Genomic DNA, 22,753 nt, shown 5'->3' on the forward strand with positions numbered 1-22,753 from the left:
CGAAGTGGCTAGGGGTATAACTAGCGTCCTTGTGTTGTAGCTGAATGTGTTGTAGCTGAATGGAACAGACAGAAAAAGGGACAAAAAATAACACAAAAAGATATACAATGCTATAAGGTACCAACAATTATTATCTGCTGAAAACTCTCTCTTTTTCCCAATCCCCATGCAAGCCCTCCCAATCCCCCCTCCCCCCCTCCCCCCCCAATACGTACGTAGGGAGTACGACGACAGTACCTAGCTAGGCAAAACAGGAGTTATTAAACATTAGCAATCGATATTCATTAGTTCCAATGTTAAACTTAAGAGGATTTAGATGTCCAGACTGTGTGGCAGCGGGTAACATTTACTGCAGCAATGATACGTGCGTAATGGTAGTGTTTGTGCGCAATAATATGCTGTGTTAAACCAGGAGTGACTGTCTGCAACGTGCAGACGAAAGCAGTAAGAAGGTTAGAACCAGCTAAACGTTGCGTTAAGAAAACTTGAATCGTTAAATTGGATTGAACTCCCTGTAGTAAGGGCAATATATGTGCACAGAAACATATAATAGCAATAATGACAAACTAGTAGCGACTATTTGCGTCGTGCAATAGAGTCTAAGTGTGAGAGTAGAACTTGCCCGACATTATGCAAGCAATCACCAATCCTGTTGCAAACCAAAGGAGATCATAAAACGTCACTTATCGAGTGGGCGGACTAGCAAACAACTAGAGAAGGCAACTATTACCAAACTATTACAAAACTACAAGTACACAATAGTGCGACCTGGAAAGGATAGAGATCCGATAGACCTGTTCTTTGTCATGACAGTCACGTGGTCTTCCTTTTGTTGGAAGGGCCATTCGATTGGTCCATTTCCTGAGGTGGGCCATTTTGCAGGTAGTTTTCCAGATCTTTCGGGTCCGTGAAGAATTTTGTGCGGCCGTTTATTGTGATTTTGAACTTGGCTGGCCCTGCAAAGGAGTAGGGTATGTTCTTGGATCTAAGCTTGGCGCGGATTTCCAGAAACCCCTTGCGAACCTCCACTGTGTCCTTGGAGTAGTCCTGTGTAAAGATGATCCTCTGACCTTCCCAAACGATGGAGTGCTGCTTCCTTGCGTATTGTAGGATCAGATCGACATGCTGATATCGGAGTGGTTTGCATATCATTGGTCTGGGGCCCTTCTCGCGGTTAGTAGTGAATGTGGGGATTCTATGCGCACGGTCTAGCTCCAGACCATGCGGGAAAGCAATGCCGGTAATCATGGGGATCCATGCTTCCAGGAAAGTCACGCAAGAGTCTGCATCTTTTTCTGCGTTTTCGGGTATGCCAAAAATTCTAATGTTCCCTCGCCTGTTGCGGTCTTCCAACTCAGCATGTTGGCGTCTGAGGGTGTTAGTGGTGTCTTCAAGGCGCTGTATTCTAGCAGCTGATTGACGTGCGAGGTCCTCCACGTCGCTGATGCGCTGTTCCGCTGTGTTCAGCCCGGATTTTAGGTCATTCATATCAGCTCTGATGGCCGTTAGCTCAAGCTGCATAGCGTCAGTATTCGCCTTAGTGGATTTGGAGATAACAGTGAGGTCTCCTAATTTTTTCAAAATCATTTCCATCGTGGCCGCCATGTCTGGTTTGCCCTTAATGGGAGAGTCAGAAATTTGTGGCTCTGGTTTCACCTTCTTAGAATTTGTCTTTTCCTCTCTGCCTGCCATTCTGGACGTGGGGTGCGAGAAGAGATGTGATTACCAGTTAGCTAGCTAGCGACGATGGTGGGATCAGACAGGGAGTTGCCAAACAGGTTAGGGCTGTTGAGACTCTCAAGGTTGGCTCCACGCGGTGATTCTCCCAGAGCCAGGCGAGCCTAGTGCAGGCTAGTTTATTGGCGTTGTTAGTGTAGTTGCGCTGTGTTGTCTCCTGATCCAAGGCTTCCTTGTGAGGCTGGTAATATTAGGAGATTAGCTGAGTCAGCTTATAGGGAGAGCAGAGCTAGGTGCCGGTTAGTGAGATGATGGTTAGGGGCACGATGCCAAAGTGCTTTAGAAAAGTGACCTAGAAAATGCGACCCCCCAAGGATCGAGGAAAACCACACAGAAAGCAGACAGGAGGTCTTCTGTCTGAAGGTAGAGGAGAACCGCTTCACTTTACAGGCTCCCACATGTTGAATTGCTGGTTTTCGGAGCAGGTAGGAGTCGGAGCATTTTTTCGATGGCGGCCGCCATCTTTAGGTCAGGCGAGAAGGGCAGAGAGTGTCAGCACAGCGCTGTGAGAGCGTGTTAGCTCTCGCTTCTTACCGGCATAGGTGGAAAACCGGGGAGCAGCTGACATCCTCGGCTGTGTCGAACTCGTCCAGGTGTTGCTGGTTACCAGAGACCAGAGAGGTCGTCAGGCATCTCCGACGTGACGGAGCGGCGCCATTTTCGAGAAATCGGCGCTGGCGCGCGATCGTCCCAAAAGATTGCAGAACTCCTCGTCAGAAGCCTCGAGAGGAGAGATCAAGGCACCGGAGGGCTCAGCAGGGTGTGAGGCATCAGGAACACCGCTTTTGCTGCTGGAAAGGACAGCGGGTCAGCAGGAAACCGATGGAGTCGTTCTCCTGTGTTGCGGAGCTCGAGGTTAGGCGGCCATGCGCACTGCCGTCCAAGCCACGCCCCCGATTTCTAGGTAGTACTTTGAACGACCGACATCAACTGTGCGCCAGAAACAAAAAACAATTACACAGTTTGCAAATGGTTGTTCGCTTTTAAACATGAGGGTCACCAGTGCTGTTAGTTGTTACCACCTCCTCCTTTTTTTCTGTGGATACCATATTTGGTACATGATGGCAGAGCCTCATGGGCTACCGTTGCTTACATTGCAGATAACTGAGTTTCTGTGGTGAGTGGCGCTTCACTCATGAAAGCTGACGCAAGGTTGCTATGAGTTGGTCAGCTGTGGTTCTGTCCACATCAGATCAGCCAGGATGATGTGATGGAGTATGGCGGTCCTTTGTGTAAGTGGTTGTGGCTGCACTTCCATGTTGGAGTCCACGTTTTGCGCTGTGTGGAGCGTGCTGTGCAAAAAGCAGGGCTCTCATGTGGAAAGAAGCAAAAAGGGTGATTGGCCCACTTGGGCATACATTTATTGTTTTTGCTATTGTTTCTTAGCCTGCTTTGTATAGGTAGACAAGTTATTTCTGCCTATTGGAGCGGTTACCCTGAGTCCTGTGTGGTTTGTGCATGAAATTAGCACCATTACATTGCTTGATTTTGGTCATTGGAAAGTGTCACTAATAGTTGTTGAAATGTCACTCATAATTACACTGAAATTAAGAAAATGTCACACATAGCAAACTGAAACCTTGGCAGCTATGATTTAGTTGTTTTTCTTATTAATGCATACATTCTTTTGTCGTTTGAATATGAGAGGGGAGGTGTGTTGCTTGTTATATTATGTTTGTATGAATTTGTAGAGCGCACGTTCACCCCAGGGTTTCTTGGCGCTGTGTGCCGCTGGGGAACCCGTCCTGGCTTTCCCTGTGAGATGGTCCCTATTGGGCATCCCCGGCAGCGAGGGGGCCGTTGTGGAGATTAAGCAAGCTATTGCCCAGAGTTGCAGCGTGGGACCCATAGTTAGAGAGGCACCGAGGCGAGATTTATCAAGCACGCTGACATTGGTTCCGTACCCTGCCGCGTCGGGAATTGAACCCTGGTCCCGGGCCGACCTCTGCTTCTGGCTCTGCCGCCTCTAACCAGTGAGCCACACTTCTCCTTGTTGTGTTTTCTTTTACATTAAACATCATTTTATACGTTTTAAAATATATCTGAATATCAGATTAATATTCCATATTTTGAAATGTCTAACAAAATTTGTAAATATCTCCAGCGGTAACATTTCACAATTTCACCGGTTTCAAATTATTAAAAAAGAAACTGCGCTGCCCGTCATCTGCTTTCTGTTATGCACGCCTAGTTAATGCCAATGGTGACCTACGGAACTGAAACAATGAGGGGTTGGGAATCATTAACCTTAAACAAAATCCAAACAAAAGTGCACAAATCCTTGTTCGAAATCAACCTCCTGCACAAGTTCGATTAGAGTTTGCCCTACAACTCAAACATTTCAAAGCAAAGGCGCATTCATGAAACTGCTGGAGGCTACGTGCATCTGAAAGAGCCCCCATTGACAACCTGTGCTGGAAAGAAATTGAGGAACAAAAACAGAACAACATAAAAGGTTCCTGGGGTCTCTATCTGAATCAGGCTATGGAGGAACTTTGCGTTCAAGAAAGCCAGTATAGGGAAAGCAGCATTTTATGAAGCAATCAAGTCAACAATCAACTATCTGTCTTATACCACAGATGTGAACACTTTATTGTGAAGACATCCCACTGGACAGTGATCAATCCATATATAAACTTAAAGCATCAGGAATACTTATCAGCTCACTTTTCAATGACCATAAAACATCAGTTTATGCAATTCCACTTCGACATGTAGGAAACAAAGCATCTTATCCCCAAATGGAAAGACCATTTTCAAAACCAAGATTGTCGATTGTGTAAATATTAATAAGAATCTCTTAACACATATTCTTTGCGTATACGCCCAAAGTTCATGATAGAAAGAAAGAAATTCTGAAAGAGATATTCATAAAAACAAACATTCAAACTTGCAGAGAAGCGGTAACCACCTAGTTAGGCTGTTCTTCAATCCCCCTAGTTTGCAAGAGGGTAACATTTTTAAAACTGAATCTAAAAGAAATAGAAGAAATAAAGGGTCAATAGAATACAGGATCCTCAGGGAGAATAGATTACTTTTGAATACGGAAAGATTATTTGCACTTCGGATAAGATCAACATACTGTAATAATGTACATTTTCAAGAGAATAGTCAGCTAAATGCATAAGCACTTTAACAAGGACAAAGCACTTTATGGACAACATAACTGTTTCTATCTTCATCAAATTATTAAAAACGACTTATTGTTTTATAATTTTATATAAAATTTATCAATGGATTTTACTATGATGTTATTGCTTAGGTAAACGTGATCCTCGAATCAGGAAGGAAGGAGTAAGAAAAACTTGGGACACCACACACTTTAAAAAGAATGCACTTTTCTTTCTATGTTTACATGTCCACATTTAAAAAGAAAAAACAATTTTTTTACTAAAGTCTTTTTATGTATGTAATTTAGTACGGCCCATTTCACTCCTTCCCTATTTTTCCAAAATAGCTGAAAAACTGGTCAACCAACAACTTTCAACCCATATTGAAGCTCATGGGCTCCTTCATCCCTCCCAGGCGGGTTTTCGCGCCTGCCACTCTACGGAGTCTGCTTTACTCTTCTCCACAGAGGCTTTACGGAGACATGTGGATGAGGGTCAGACAGCGGCACTGATTCTTCTCGACCTCAGTGCCGCGTTCGACACTGTACTATTATACAGAACAAGGGAACCCAAAGGAAATTTAGACAGGGAGATTGGGCAATTTCATGTTATAGAAAACAGTGGTCCATATTCAGGGAGAATATAGTGTGATAGATAACCATACAGTAGAATAGAATGTATGTCTTTTGTCCAGCCGGACAAGAATTTATTTTCATAATATTTTTCAAAAGTAGTATCAAATAAAACATTCAGATGACAAGTGGGCACAGCCGTGACCCACAGAACACAAGACAGAACAACGAACACAGAATTGGCCAAAAGGCAAGCCAAAATGGGTCTGTACACTTGTACTCAGTATAGACAGACACAAATTAATCATTTAACACCGTTGCACAATGTGTTATAGCTTGAGTCTGGTGCATAGGGTGTTTGGTTGTCGACGACGTTTCGATGCCAACATTAAATATAGGGCATCATCTTCAGGACAAACAAATAATGCATTGCTGTCTTGATAATAATGTATCACACCTTTTTTACAATTCTTTACATACAAAAAAGGAAGAAGGGGGAGAAAAAAATGGAAAAGAAGAATTTTAACCACATATGACAACAATATACTAGGCATGTTTTCAGCATAACGTTTGTGACTTAGGTGCTTGGATTTGCGTGATCAGTGTGGACTGAATTTCATGCAGAAGTGGTGACATTTCTCTGGTTTATACTGAGTGAGGATTGAAATTCGTGTTGCAGTGACGACGTTAAAAAGGAGTTGGTTGAAGTGATGCTGATTTATGGTGCTTAGTGCAGCTTCGTCATGACATCGTGAATTATTGCAGTGATTCAACGGAGAAAAGACAAGTGAGTATGATAAAAACCAGTCGACATATTAAAAAACGACGAAACGGCGCAGTGCCTGATCATGAGCAAGGTGTTCCCAGTGAGTCAGGAGGAACAGAAACGGCGCGGTGCGAGAGTGAAACAAATATTCTTGTGGGTGAGCCCAGAGGGCAATGGGGAAATTACCTAAGGTGGCAGAGAATCAACGGTTCACTATAGGTGCGAGGGCGCTCAGCATCTGGACTTTGGGGGTTGCTGGCACCAGCAGGATCTAAATGAACAAGAAGCAGAAGTGGAGGTTTCTAAGTTTAAGAAGGGGTGGAGTTCACAAGGGAATTGAGTGTAAAACAGAATAAATTAATTACCAATTCTGTTTGCTTAATGGCAGAAAGTCCTGTTGGGTGCTGTGTGCCAGCTGTAGGAAAATGCACGATCGCATTACCTGGAAGCAGAGAGGGGTAAACATGGGTTAGGAGTGAACCCGCCATGTTAAAGAGGTGGTGTCCAAGGAATCTGGCAATGCTACTTACTTCAGTGAGTGTGGGCAGTATCGCCGCATCTGCTTCGGAGTTTCAATGGAGACTGCCGGTTTGCCGAGGCAGAGCTGGTTAAGGCATACTATCGGTAGAAAGCGAAGAGGGACTGGTTAGGGCACACTATTGGCAGAAAGCGAAGAGGGACTATGGGGTTACAAGGGAGCTGAAAGGATGGGAAGGAGGCAGCCATTTTAAGGTGGTGTGGGTTGCCCAGGAAAGGTGCAGAGTAAGTGACTTAAAATGTGATTACACGAGCACGTACATGCAGAGTGGCACAGTTTGTGACTTGAATACATATTACAAGAGACATCTTGCTAAAAGGGAGGTCCAGTCTTCAAGGTGATTGAGGCCACTGTGGATGCTATTGGTTCTCAGAATCCAATGGAGCTCTTCCTTGTTGAGTAATTGTGAAGTGTCTGCCCCTCTCGGGGGTGGTTTGATCACTGTGATAATTGTCCATTTGAGATCATTCTCAGTATGTCCATTGTCTGTAAAGTGCTCCACTAGGGGTGCATTCGCCGTTTTACACCGGATTCTGCTGCGATGCTGTCCGATCCTAAGCTTGATTTTCTGGCTTGTCTGGCCTACGTAGATCATTTTGCAGGGACAGAAAATTGCATACACAACATTTGCTGTATTGCAGTTAGAGAACTATTTTCTCTCAAATTTAATTGCTCCGTGCTCAAAGGTTTTGCCTTCAACAGTGTAATCGCATCATATACAGCTACCACATTTCACATGACCTGTAAGAGTCGATAACCCCCATGCATTGTTGATAGTTGTTTTTTGGGGGGTTTGGGGCAGGGCTGCCCGGACTAGATGATCTTTAATGTTTTTTGCCCGTTTAAAGGCGAACAGTGGGCGTTCAAGATTCAGTTGGCCAGAATTTAGCACAGGTCAGTGTTTGACTATACTCTTTTTGATTGCATGTGATGCTGGTGAAAATGTGGTGACACAAATTAGGCGTTCCTGCATTTTCTTAGGTTTGGGTTCTAGGAGGGTTTCCCTAGGGCAATACCAAGCGCGTTTGAGGGAATGGTGCACCAATTTCCGTGGATAACCTCTGGCTCTGAGCTTATGGCTTAGTGTCTTGGCCTCACTGAAATAGTCTTCCTTAAAATAGCAATTCCGCCTTAAGCGCAGGAACTGGGAGAAGGGGAGTGAATCTTTCAGTGCACGAGGGTGATGGCTGCTGTAGTTCAATAAGGTGTTCCGCTCAGTGGGTTTGCGATGGAGACTCGTGGTCAAGCGGCCTTCTGTGTGTTTTATCGTCTATATACTGTTTCCATAAGGTGATTCCTGTGTGGAAAGGGTTAGACGTGTCTAGGATACATGATGTCTCAAGGTGGTCCATATAGAGTATGGCCAGGTTAGGGGCGAAAATCGCTCCCATTTAAGTGCCACGCACTTGGCCGTAGAACTGTCCTTCAAAGACAAAAAAGTTTTTAGTTAAGCAAATCTCGAGCAGTTGGAGAATAAACACGGTAGGAACATTGTGTGGGCGTGGACGTGTTTAGCACTTTTTCGATGACACAAAGGGACTCATACTGGGGAATATTAGTATACAGCTATTCCACATCCAGCGTACACATGGTGCTGGATGTGGGGTCAAATGGTAGCTCCTCAATGAGATTAATCATGTCCATACTGTCGTTTATGTAACATATAGTACCCGGGACAAACTGTTTTTTGAAGTAATCTATATAATGTCCGAGGGGTTCCAGAACGGAACCACAGCCCGAGACGATTGGACGTCCGGGTGGGGACTCTGCGTTCTTATGCATCTTAGGAAGACAATAGATCACTGGTGTGCGTGGGGACTTTGTGTTGAGGAATTTGTGCTCCTTTTTTGATAGAAAGCCTGTTTCCAAGGCTTCTGAGGTGACTTGAGAAATTAATTTCTGGAATTCATTGGTAGGGTTGCGAGGTAATTTACAATAATGTTCAGCATGATTGAGTTGTCGCAAGATTTCTTTTTTGTAGGAGTCTATTTCTTGAATGACAATCCCTCCACCCTTGTCCGCCGGTTTTATCACAAGGGACTGGTTATTATTTAGAGTGGATAAAGCATTTTTTTCTTGAATGGTAATGTTGTAAGGTACAAAAGATCGTTTAGTTTCAAGGTCTGCAAGGTCTTTCAGAACCAGTTTTTCGAATGTAGGGATCTCAGGGGGTATCATACCTGCGGTAGGAGAAAATTTAGATGGTGGTTTAAAGGGGGTGTTGCAGTGTTTTGGTGGAGATGGGTTTAAAATAAAGAAGCTGTGTAGGCAAACTTTTCTAAAAAACCTTAGAAGTTCAGTTTGTGCGTACACAAAGTTTGGGCGTATGGTTGGCACGAATGATAAGCCTTTATTGAGCAGTGAAACTTCATCAGCTGACAAAGTGTGCTGTGTTAGATTAAAGATGGGTATAAGACCTTTCTCTCTGTTTAATGTCAGATCAGTTTCAATAGGGTCGGGTTCTGCTAACAACAGTAATGTTGGCGGAGGGTGAACCGTTCGCCTGGGGGGTTGGGCCATCTCTGTGGTTGTTTGCTTTTGCCTGCCCCTTGAGGCTCTTGCTGGCCACGTCCTCTCCCTAAAAAATTCCTGTGTGATGGACCTGGGCTTTCGTGTTGATCAGAATTGTCTGAGGAGTCAGCTGAACTATCGGTGAACCCTACGAAGTTTTGTCTTTTATTATATCTACCCCAGGGTCTCTGGTTTTGTGGACCCCTGAGGACCGGTTGGTATAATAGTCCTTAGAGAGTATGGATATGCTCTCTCCTGAGAAAAGGCTTTTATATCTTTCTTAACTTTGGTGGTTTTCTTGTTTAGTTCAATTTTGTGGAAATCCTCAACAGTTTTTTGTATTTGTTCTAAAAGTTTCTTTGCCTCTGTGGGAGTAACTTTGTCTTTGATTTGTTTTTCTAAGTCAGCGATTTCTGTTTTTAGTTTTTTAAGTTCTTCACTGGCAAAGTCTATCCCAAGCACCATCCAGTGCCGGGAGCATGTGGTGCTGATATAGCTAAAGCTGTTCAGATATTTGGGGTTAGTTGTGAAAACACCAGGGACGTTGCAGACCTGAAGTCCGACTGGGATTATGTTTGCTTTTAAGTAGTCTGTCAATAGTTTGATCATCAGTATCTTACGTACTTCTTTTTTCTTTAATTTTTCTAAGTCATCTCCTAAAGAGGAACTTGGGTCTGTGGGAGTCTCAGCGGAATCAGACAACACCGAGGGTCCTCCTACAATTTTGTTAATGTATTCTAGAGTGTAAAGAGGTGGGTGGTCTGACATGCCTAGCTTGGGGAGCGTGTGAGGGAATAGGAAGTGAGGGGTTACACAGTGTGGACCCACTTGAAACAAGGGGGTAAGGATTTTGTAATCCCTTGAAATCCAGCGATTGCGCGAAGTACTATTATACAGAACAAGGGAACCCAAAGGAAATTTAGACAGGGACCTTGGGCAATTTCATGTTATAGAGAACAGTGGTCCCTATTCAGGGAGAATACAGTGTGATGCTGGAAGGGGGGCTTTTGAGGGTAGTGCTCCTGAGGAACTGTGAGCTTCCAGTCAGCTGAACCCATTGATGCAACTCTTTTCACGCAGGGAGAGGACAAAATATGCACTCAAGAGAAATCCCCAAGCCTTTGGAGAGACCGAAAGAGTTTGAGATTTATTGAACATTAAGGTGCAGTGTTGACAATTTGTTGAGAGTTCTTAAAAGGTGTAGTACGTAATGCAGCAAAGCTGGAAATACCGTCAAGTTCAATGACAGTATATTGTAATTAGGGCTCCCGATTTTATGGTATTTATTTTTTTAACATTTCCGTCTGTATTTATCCATAATTATTTTTTGATCATTTTTTCAGTATTTATCCACATTTTATTTTGCCGCAAGCAAAAACAAAAGATGCAGCTAATATATATATATATTTTTTTTAAAACCTTTATTGGGAGAAAAGAAGGAAGTCAGGTAGATGCAGTGATGCTCATTCAGATCCAATGCACGAGCAAAACATATACATATTCTGGTACATTTCAGCAGCAGATATCAATAAGCAGTGGTACATGTCTCGTTCAGAATGTGGTGCACATGATGCCAGCAGCTTGAAATCGCGCCAGAGGGCAGCGTACAAGAAAGACCCAATGTCCAGTGAGGGGTCTCAAAATCGTGAACAGTAATCCCGTAGATAACAGTGCCAAGGAACCACAACGGAACAGTCAGCGCTTCCCCGCATCCATAGCGTACAGCTCTGAAGAGCAACTAACACCCACGCCCCACCATCCATCAACCAACCTTCGCTTCTGTGATATTTAGACAACCAAGACAAAAAAAGGGAGGTTCCTTTCTGCGGTTCTTAAGTAGAAGCTTGAGTATAATTTGTAAAGCAAGACACCAGCCTATAGAACTTTTCTGTCCTCAATGACATGTATACTAAACACAACATAAATTATATCAAAAGAGATAATATTCATTAAAAAAACATATTTATTATAATAATATCCTTCATAATATAGACAAAGTCTTGTACACAAAATTTCCTACATGTGTCAATATCAGTCACAAGCACATTTCAATATATTTCAATATATCAACATGTAGAAAAACAATTAAAAATAGCCAGTATTGTCGACGCGTTTCGGTGCTTTGATCGATGAAACACCTTCCTCAGGACTACATTAAAATTGTTCAATCTAAAAAGGTATATGGAAAAATGGATTAGTATACATCAAATGAGGGATTTTAAGTTCATTACAGAAAGTCTATAAGGATCCATGGGTGTCAAAGCTACAAAGAATAATTTTCTTACATTTATTGCACATTTCCATTTGCGGTACCAGTCTTAATCCTGGAGATGGAGTAACCTTATGTAGAGTTATACGTCTCCGCTATTTCGTCAGAGGGACCTATATATGGAATAATGCTCAGTGTAAATTTCTCATTAAACTACTCCCAAGATACTTAAAGTAAACATCGTGATATCAAGCTTACTTTCTAGTTTGTTCGAAGAATCGTATATCATGATACGGTTACGTCCAGAGGCTTTGTATATCGCCAGTATTGCTGGTTTAAGGCGTCTTCCCTCTTCTTGATATGTATAGGGATTGATGAGGTTTAAAGCCTCGTTTTTTAATTGAAGCCAAGCCTTTTTATCTAAATAGACAGTAGATACAAAATCCATGGTTTAGAGAATGCTTTATTTTATTTCATCTTTGAAAAAAAAGGGGGGTTGGTTTATATTCCTTAAACTAAAACTCGATTCAGGAGCAAAACATGCAAACATTTTTTTACTATTTAAAAGGAACCAATTGTTTGGTTCCCTCTTTCAAAATGCACTAAGCTCCAACAGAGGCTTTGGGTGATTTTAAGTTAAAAGTTAGAGAGGCTAATCAGTGCGATCTCAAGTTAATTTTTACTGCACATAGTGGCAGAAAGCCTTACCACTACCCCTTGCTTAGACCCGAATCGTAGCCCCGTATGCCTCGCATTTCTTACCGTCAATTTCTCGAGGGCGAGCCGCCTGCCTGGTCTTCCCGGTGTCCAGCGTCAGTATGGAGACCGTTGGGTAGCGGTTCTATTTATATGTGGGGCGATAATGTGTAATTGAAAAATTGTCTGCACCTGGATAGAATTCGGTCAGAGCTACACGATTTCGCACGATTTACACGAGCGCCATTTTGGTAGTTTTTAACGTCCCTTCGTTGCTAGTTCAATCCACATACGAGAACGGACAACACACGTAGAACAACGTGTCTACATGTTAGTATATAACAACTACTGGTTTAATCGGTTTAAGGTCCCTTAGGAAAAGTTATTAAAATGGGCAATTGTATATTTGCCCTGTGTTATATTTTGTATCGAGAAACCCTGAGATGTCGGCTCGAATATCGTGCTACGACATGTGGACATTTAGTTTCTTAGTATTAGTAGGAATATTGTGCGTAATGGGCATATTAGTTGGTGTTTGAAAATAACAAATCCAATGGATTTAAATATAATGCCCACACGTTTACGTGCACCGCTCTATATATTCTAAACGAAATGAACGCCATTTTGGTAGTTTTAGACAGTAGTTCAGAACTTCATACATGTAAATAACACATTTCACTGGTAGTCTAATATAGATTTCGGTACAGGGTACAATACACATGTTTGTATACATCAAAGGCGCTCGTGTTGTTAAGTTCTGAGCATGTACACTGCAACTAACATTAGAAGGTTGGCAATTTCTGTCACTGCGAGCCAATTCATAAAAATGTAGCATTAAGTGTATAAAGAATTTTACTGGTACATGCTCGTAGCTCTTGCAACAGAGCGCCCTTTTACATTATTTTCACACGTATTTAAAAATTCTATGAAGCACAAAGGTATACATCTCATCTATATTATTTGTACGTCATTGGTATTAATCATTCATCATTATTGACAGTTCCTAGGGGATAAACTGCGGTACATAAAATTGTTGCATTCTAAGAACTATTTTTGGATCTGAGCATTGGCAATATTGCATGTATTAACATACACATCTGAATATGAACAGTCGCGGTTTCAGTCATTATATTCAGACAAAGGAGCATACACAGATACATATATTCAAGGCATTTTGTACATCGCTTAATGCAGTACTTTTGACAATAGATGTAATGATCTTAAAGAGTTTATTTAAGCAGTGAAAATATTGCATGTATTAGCATACACATCTGAATAAAAACCAACACGGTTTCAGGCATTATATTCAGACAAAAGGGAGTACCTAGATACATATATTTAAGGCATTTTGTATTTCACATAATGCAGTACTTTAACAGTAGATGTTCCCTCTATTTTCTCCTACAGGAGGAATAAGACTATTTGTAACTGCTTGGTACATACCTACAGGGAAGAGGATGAATTAAAATGGTGCATAGTAGAAAAAATTAAAACCACAATGAGAGGAGGCGACTTGGACACAAAACGCAAACAGAGGGAACAGTTTTTTATGTCCAAATTCCGAACATATACCCATGGCCTAAACAGCAGAGAAGAGTGGGAAAGAATAGTCAGATAACATCTAGCTAGCATTGAAAGTCCCTTTTCAGTATAGTCTCAAATCTTTAAAGCAGAGGTATCTATGCCTGTTATATACCCTTTAAGATCATTACATCTACTGTTAAAAGTACTGCATTATGTGAAATACAAAATGCCTTAAATATATGTATCTAGGTACTCCCTTTTGTCTGAATATAATGCCTGAAACCGTGTTGGTTTTTATTCAGATGTGTATGCTAATACATGCAATATTGCCACTGCTTAAATAAACCCTTTAAGATCATTACATCTATTGTCAAAAGTACTGCATTAAGCGATATACAAAATGCCTTGAATATATGTATCTGTGTATGCTCCTTTGAATATAATGACTGAAACCGCGACTGTTCATATTCAGATGTGTATGTTAATACATGCAATATTGCCAATGCTCAGATCCAAAAATAGTTCTTAGAATGCAACAATTTTATGTACCGCAGTTTATCCCCTAGGAACTGTCAATAATGATGAATGATTAATACCAATGACGTACAAATAATATAGATGAGATGTATACCTTTGTGCTTCATAGAATTTTTAAATATGTGTGAAAATAATGTAAAAGGGCGCTCTGTTGCAAGAGCTACGAGCATGTACCAGTAAAATTCTTTATTCACTTAATGCTACATTTTTATGAATTGGCTCGCAGTGACAGAAATTGCCAACCTTCTAATGTTAGTTGCAGTGTACATGCTCAGAACTTAACAACACGAGCGCCTTTGATGTATACAAACATGTGTATTGTACCCTGTACCGAAATCTATATTAGACTACCAGTGAAATGTGTTATTTACATGTATGAAGTTCTGAACTACTGTCTAAAACTACCAAAATGGGGTTCGTTTAGTTTAGAATATACAGAGCGGTGCACGTAAACATCTGGGCATTATATTTAAATCCATTGGATTTGTTATTTTCAAACACCAACTAATATGCCCATTACGCACAATATTCCTACTAATACTAAGAAACTAAATGTCCACATGTCCTAGCACGATATTCGAGCCGACATCTCAGGGTTTCTCGATACAAAATATAACACAGGGCAAATATACAATTGCCCATTTTAATAACTTTTCCTAAGGGACCTTAAACCGATTAAACCAGTAATTTTTATATACTAACATGTAGACACGTTGTTCTACGTGTGTTGTCCGTTCTCGTATGTGGATTGAACTAGCAACGACGGGACGTTAAAAACTACCAAAATGGCGCTTGTGTAAATCGTGCGAAATCGTGTAGCTCTGACCGAATTCTATCCAGGTGCAGACAATTTTTCAATTACACATTATCGCCCCACATATAAATAGAACCGCTACCCAACGGTCTCCATACTGACGCTGGACACCGGGAAGACCAGGCAGGCGGCTCGCCCTCGAGAAATTGACGGTAAGAAATGCGAGGCATACGGGGCTACGATTCGGGTCTAAGCAAGGGGTAGTGGTAAGGCTTTCTGCCACTATGTGCGGTAAAAATTAACTTGAGATCGCACTGATTAGCCTCTCTAACTTTTAACTTAAAATCACCCAAAGCCTCTGTTGGAGCTTAGTGCATTTTGAAAGAGGGAACCAAACAATTGGTTCCTTTTAAATAGTAAATTTTTTTTTGCATTTTTTGCTCCTGAATCGAGTTTTAGTTTAAGGAATATAAACCAACCCCCCTTTTTTTTCAAAGATGAAATAAAATAAAGCATTCTCTAAACCATGGATTTTGCATCTACTGTCTATTTAGATAAAAAGGTTTGGCTTCAATTAAAAAACGAGGCTTTAAACCTCATCAATCCCTATACATATCAAGAAGAGGGAAGACGCCTTAAACCAGCAATACTGGCGATATACAAAGCCTCTGGACGTAACCGTATCATGATATACGATTCTTCGAACAAACTAGAAAGTAAGCTTGATATCACGATGTTTACTTTAAGTATCTTGGGAGTAGTTTAATGAGAAATTTACACTGAGCATTATTCCATATATAGGTCCCTCTGACGAAATAGCGGAGACGTATAACTCTACATAAGGTTACTCCATCTTTAGGATTAAGACTGGTACCGCAAATGGAAATGTGCAATAAATGTAAGAAAATTATTCTTTGTAGCTTTGACACCCATAGATCCTTATAGACTTTCTGTAATAAAACTTAAACTCCCTCATTTGATGTATACTAATCCATTTTTCCATATACCTTTTTAGATTGAACAATTTTAATGTAGTCCTGAGGAAGGTGTTTCATCGATCAAAGCACCGAAACGCATCGACAATACTGGCTATTTTTAATTGTTTTTCTACATGTTGATATATTGAAATATATTGAAATGTGCTTGTGACTGATATTGACATATGTAGGAAATTTTATGTACAAGACTTTGTCTATATTATGAAGGATATTCTTTTAATAAATGTGGTTTTTTAATGAATATTATCTCTTTTGATATAATTTATGTTGTGTTTAGTATACATGTCATTGAGGACAGAAAAGTTCTATAGGCTGGTGTCTTGCTTTACAAATTATACTCAAGCTTCTACTTAAGAACCACAGAAAGGAACCTCCCTTTTTTTTGTCTTAATATTTCCCAGTCCTTTCTGGGTTTGTCAGGGAAAACTCTCTCTTTTTCCAATTTAGACAACCAAGCCTAGCCAACCATCTTTCCAGCAAGGCACTGGGTTAGCATCCCCCAGAATGGTGAGTGTATTGTAAAAAATGTAACACATAACGTCTGGGAAGTGGTACGCCCCTAACCTACTCCAACTCGATCTTCACTCTCTGAGTCAGTATCTCGCACAACCCTGGTCAGTAAATAAACCTGTAGTGGGCTCCAGAAGTCTTTAGGTCTAGAGTTTACTGGAATCATGTCAGCATATATATTATACTGATCCTGACAAAATGTGATATCATCCAGCCACTCCTTGAATTTCGGCGCCCTGCCTCTCCCCCAGCGACAGGCCACTCGCCGTTTCGCCAATAGCAGAGCCACATCTGTAAATCTTCGATAAGGTGCCGGCACCTCCTTAGTGTACCCTAGCAGCATCACTATGGGATCAAATTGCACCGCTTTCTCAGTCATGACCTGCAGGGCCTCGTGAACCTGTGCCCAGTATTCATATATGGCTCCACACTCCCATGCCAAGTGTAGAAAGTCAGCTCCCTCTGCCCGGCACCGAACACATCTATCGTCCTCTGCCAAGCGGAATCTGAACTTTCTGGCCGGGGTGTAGTAACAACGCTGTATAAATTTATAGTGAATGATCTTCAGACGGCAGCTAGAAGAGATATTGGCAGTCACGCCACAACAGTAAGCCCATTTCTCATCAGGGATGTCAACTCCGAGTTCAAGATTCCAATGTCCCCGCGCCCGATTAGTCTGTGTCCCTTTCTGTTTCCTAATAGTGCCGTACAGCTTGGAGACTAAATGACGTCCGTCCGACACCAGCATCGCATGTAACGGTAGAGCCACTTCCGGCTCCCTCGGGAATTCAGGCAGCAGCGTACGCAGGCCCTGTCTAAGGCGGATATAGTAAAACACATCCAACGGAGAGGTTGCCGCATCCCCAAAAAATTGTTCACGGGTGCGAAAACTGCCCTCACGGAACAGACCCCCCCATGTAAGCATACCAAGTCGTTTACACATGCGCTGAAATCCTAGTTCTTGTAACAAGGACATTGCAGGATGATAGACCAGAGGAAGTGCCGGTGAGTAAAGGAAAGTTAGATCTAATGCCTTCGCAATTCGTGCCCAGGCGTCAACCGTGCAAGTCACTGTGGTAGGCTGTGTATCGACGTCCCCGACCTTCCCCAGCACCATACCCTCCAGCGGGAGGGGATGCGCAACCCATTGCTCAGCAGCTATCTGAGGCATAAATGGCGTGGGGCGCATCCAGTTATAGGCATATTCCGCTTGGGCGCTCATATAATAAACTTCAAAATCCGGGATGTCAAACCCTCCTTTATCGTAGGGCAGTATTAAAGTAGACCATGCCAACCTCAGCTGTTTGCCTCCCCAGAACAGTCGGAGTAATTCCGAACGGAGGCGCTTAAAAAAATACGCGCCCGGGTGATAGGGAATATTCTGAAATAAGTATAAAAAGCGAGGCAATATCACCATCTTTACCAATGACGCTCTACACACCATAGATAAGGGTAAGGACATCCATCTGGTAGTTTAGTAATAGCGACGCCGTAATTAAGCCTGACCGTTTCCTCCCTATCAAGGGAGACCCCTATGCCTAAATAGCGAATATCCGAGTCGCACCACTCCAGGGGATAGTCCAGCGGGAATCTGTGAACCGCTGCAGTGAGAGGGAAAAATTGAGATTTCCGCCAACTAATATGTATGCCAGATATACCTCCGAACGCAACGAGCTCTCCTAAAAGCGCGTTGAGATTCGTCTGCGGATCCCTCACATATAGCGTGACATCATCCGCATACAGCGATATCCCTATTTGACGCTGATAACAATTAAACGCGCTATGTTTATGCAATTGCCGAATTCTACAGGCCAGTGGCTCTATGGCAATAGCAAATAACAGGGGGGACAGGGGACAGCCCTGTCTGGTCCCCCTCGTTATGGAGAGTTGGGAGGAGAGGACACCATTCACAATCACCCTCGCCACAGGCTGAGTGTATAATAGTTTCACCCATGAGATAAAAATCCTGGGGAAGCCCATTCTACATAAGACGTCTATAAGGTAATTCCACTCCACCGAATCAAACGCCTTCGTGGCGTCTAGAAAAATCGCGGCCACAGGGAGATCTGGGGCTATCGTTGGGATCAAAGAGAATAAAGTTCGAAGATTATGCGAGGTCGCGCGGCCCGGTATAAAACCGGACTGATCCGGTAGCACAATGGCGGGCATAAGCAATGTAAGACGTGCTGCCAGGACCTTAGCCAATATTTTGACATCGCAGTTTAGCAGGGACAGGGGCCGGTAGGAGTCCACGTCTGAGGGACTCTTGCCAGGCTTAAGCAAAGAAGTGATTGCCACCTCCCTCATTGACCCCGGTAGTATCCCCACCTCCAGAGACTCCTCAAAGACCTCCCTGAGAACTGGAGCCATAATATCCACATAGCATTTGTAAAACTCAGCAGGGAGCCCATCCAACCCCGTTGCCTTTCCATTATTCAAGGACATAATGGCGTCCCTGATTTCCTCCACCTCAAGGGGCCTACCAAGAAATGCCCTATGATCGTCCGACAGCCAGCATAAAGCAAGATCATCCAGGAATCCCCCATATCGAATCTCACCCGTCTGTTGTGTAGTGTATAACTGTGTATAGTGCTGCACAAACGCCTCCTGAATCTCCGTCGCCTTCCGACAATGCCTACCGTCCTGCAGAACCAATTCCAAGACATCTGTACTAAAGCGGGGGTGTCTCGTGAGCGCAGCGAGCACCTTCCCTGGTCTCTCACCCTCACAGTACTTCCTCGCAGTCCAATATTTCCCTCTGTGCTTGACCTCCCTTGCTGCCTCTTCCTCATATTCCAATAATTTGTCTTGAAACTGACGTCTAAGTTCCGGGTCATCACTGGTCAGCATTCTATTTTCTAGCTGCTTTAGGTCAGTCTCCAAGCTTGAAATGGTACGAACTATAGCCTTGAGCACTCCACTACTCTTAGACATTGTGACACCACAGAAGGTTACCTTGAACGCCTCCCATATCATCTCCACACTATCCACAGACCCCCTATTCCTGGGGAAAAACGCCTCAATTTCCTCCCTAAGCTCTGCCTTAAATATGGGATCCAATAGGGCGGAAGGGAACAGCCTCCAGGGGGGGCGTGGCCTACGGAGCCCAGGTATCGTGAGCATAATCTTAACCGGGCTATGGTCTGAATACGTCCTGGGGAGATGTTCTACCTCATGCATCCCTACAACAAGTCCCCTGGATAGAAAAATATAGTCCAAACGAGCCCAAGTGCGAGCATGTGCGGTGAAGTGTGTGCCCTCCCTACCACCCGGATGAGCATATCTCCAACTATCCACCAACCCCGCTTCTTCCACAATGCCCTGCAACACATCTCTTGCTTGAGTATTGTATTGGTGACTCCCAGCAGATCTATCCTCCACAGCCCGCATCGCCAAGTTAAAGTCACCACCCCACACAATATGCGAGGCCTCCACAGCCAAAACGTGACCCCAAAGCGTTTGAAAGAAGTCAGGTGTATCTACATTCGGCGCGTAACAGTTCACAAACAGCACAGTATCCAACCCAAGCCCCCCCCACAGCATCACATACCTCCCAGCCGAGTCCACCCGGACTCCCATCTCCCGAAAAGAAAGAGTTTTTTTGATCAACACATCACCCCGAGCATATGAGGAGTATGATGAGAATTTTCGAACTGCAGCCCATTGCCTACCAAATGCGGGATCTGCTGTCTGTCGCAAATGTGTTTCCTGAAGGAGAGCAATTTGTATTGAGTGTCTATCCAAATACTGTAGCACATTCCTACATTTCCTGGCATCATTGAGACCACGTACATTCCAGGTCAGAATCGATATCCTATCTAGTGCGGCCTCTGGCATCACTCATGAACAAAGGGTACTGTAACATAGACATCCACTCTATGCCCTTGTCTCCCCGGCAAGGAGCAACCTGATCCTGAACCAGCATACACTCCCCCCCGTGCCAAATCCACACCACATGCATCCCCGACCCCCTCTATCCCCTGAACCTCACAACCCCCGCCTAACCCCAACCAATGACTAACATGAAACAATCGTGCAAGCAGTCCCGTTTCCAACGCAAATTCAAAATACAGCGTCAAAAGTACAAAGGCATCGTCCCCACCAGCGTGACATTTACATTGTCCTCCCCTCCCCACATGTCGATGCCAATAGTGTTCAGCGAAATCCCCGAACTCCGGTAATCTATTTTTTACCGAAAGTTCATAAAAACCTGCTACATCCACCCGGAAGACCGATAGTCTCCGGGTGTGATTCGATCCTGGAACCGCTGGCCAAATACGTTGACGTGTTCCTAAAACCATTCATGTGTGAGGTGAAGTCATATATAAAAGACACAACTGATTTCATCACTAAAATAGAAACCACTCTGTTTGATGACAAGAAAGAGTTGATGGTCACATTTGACGTCAACTCTTTATACACACAAATCCCCCAGGAGGAAGGATTAGAAGCCATGGAATTTTTCCTAGAAACACGGCCCAGACCCCACAGAGTTCCAACCAGATTCATTATAGAACTGGCAAGCTTGGCACTCAAACACAATTATTTCAGATTTATGGACACATTTTACATGCAAGTGAAGGGCACCGCCATGGGGTGTCCTTATGCCCCAGAAATGGCGGTGCTCTTCATGGCACTGTATGAAGAACGATTTATCTACCATCAAAATCCATATAGCATACACATCATTAGATGGTATCGCTATATCGATGACATCTGGTGTCAGTGGAGAGGAACTGAAGTACAACTAAATGAATTTCATGAATGGCTGAACAATAGACACCCTGATATAAAATTCAGCATGACCAGCAGTAACGCCCGCTTAACGTTTTTGGACGTAGAAGTGTTCCAACAAGAAGGTGAGTTAGCTGCCACCCTATATCGTAAACAGACTGACAAAAACACTATTCTGCATTACCGAAGCTTCCATCCGAAAAGCCTGAAAGCCAACTTGCCCTACAGTCAGTTGTTACGAGTAAGGCGCAATTGCTCGAGGAAAGAGGACTATACAATACATGCAGAAATACTGTGTGACCAATTGTCTAAACGAGGATATCCCAGAAAAATGCTGAAACATGCGACCAAACGTGCATGGTTCACGCCCAGAGAAGTGTTGCTAACAAAAAAGGATAAAAAACCATTGGAACAACTAGTTTGTGTTACTACGTATGGCCCACTTACTAATAAATTCAAAGCCATAGTCTTAAAACACTGGCATTTGTTGTCCAATTTAGACATTCCATTTCCAAAACCTATGTTTGCCCTAAAAAAGAACAAAAACATAGGGCAACAAATAATCCGAGCGGATTTGGGCATTCCCCAACCAAGAAGTGATCTACCTACATTGTGGAAATTAGATCCGGTGAAAGGACACCACAAATGTGGTAATTGTATTTCATGTACAAGCACCATCGAAGGCTCCACCTTCGAACATGACACCATCAGATGGACCCATGTGGAATTTACGAACTGCAAGAGTAAAAATGTAGTTTACGTAATCATTTGTCCATGCGACAAACTCTACATCGGAAAAACCACACAACAGGTCTCACAAAGATTGGCTCAGCACAGATCTAGGATAAAACAAAAGGTTCTCAATGCACCAATGGTTCAACACTGCATAGACCTTGGTCACACAGAAAAAGAATTGAAGTGGTCAGTGTTATAGAAAATCAAGGTCCCTGCAAGAGGGGGAAATGTAGAAGCACTGTTACTAAAAAGGGAAGCGTACCTAATTTTAAAATACGACTGCGTGGGTGCTGGATTGAACGAACACACTGAATGCCAGAATCAGTAACTGGGTCGAATGTAGTATAGACCACAGTATAAACCTAAAAATCATAATGTACGCTTTGGACTACAAGTCCCAGAGGCACTAAGTCACATGTTCAAGCTTTAAACCCCCTCGTGACTTGAACATTCACTCACTTGAGGAACCACGAAGCAGACAGCAGCGTTCCACAATGACTCCGCAGGTAAATGGCTACACGCGCTTCAACTAGACAGTATCTAGAAACGTCGCGTTCCAAATCCCAATACTTCCGTTCCGTTCATTTTTTTAGCACTACACCCTCTACGGAACAAAAAAGAAAACGAGTAACGCCCCGTTCAGCAAAGGCTTGTCGTCCGGCACGCCACGAAACCGAGTTCAAGTAAGTGTCTGATGTCATTAAAAAACACAAAACACGCAGGACGATATGATATATGTCCCACTAAAATACAACTCATCTTAAACTTTGCAGCACAAACATCATTCAAAAGATACGCCCGCGTTTGAAAAACTAGGCGCTC

Source organism: Lissotriton vulgaris, chromosome 8 (assembly GCF_964263255.1).
Source record: "Lissotriton vulgaris chromosome 8, aLisVul1.2, whole genome shotgun sequence".
NCBI lineage: Eukaryota > Metazoa > Chordata > Amphibia > Caudata > Salamandridae > Lissotriton > Lissotriton vulgaris.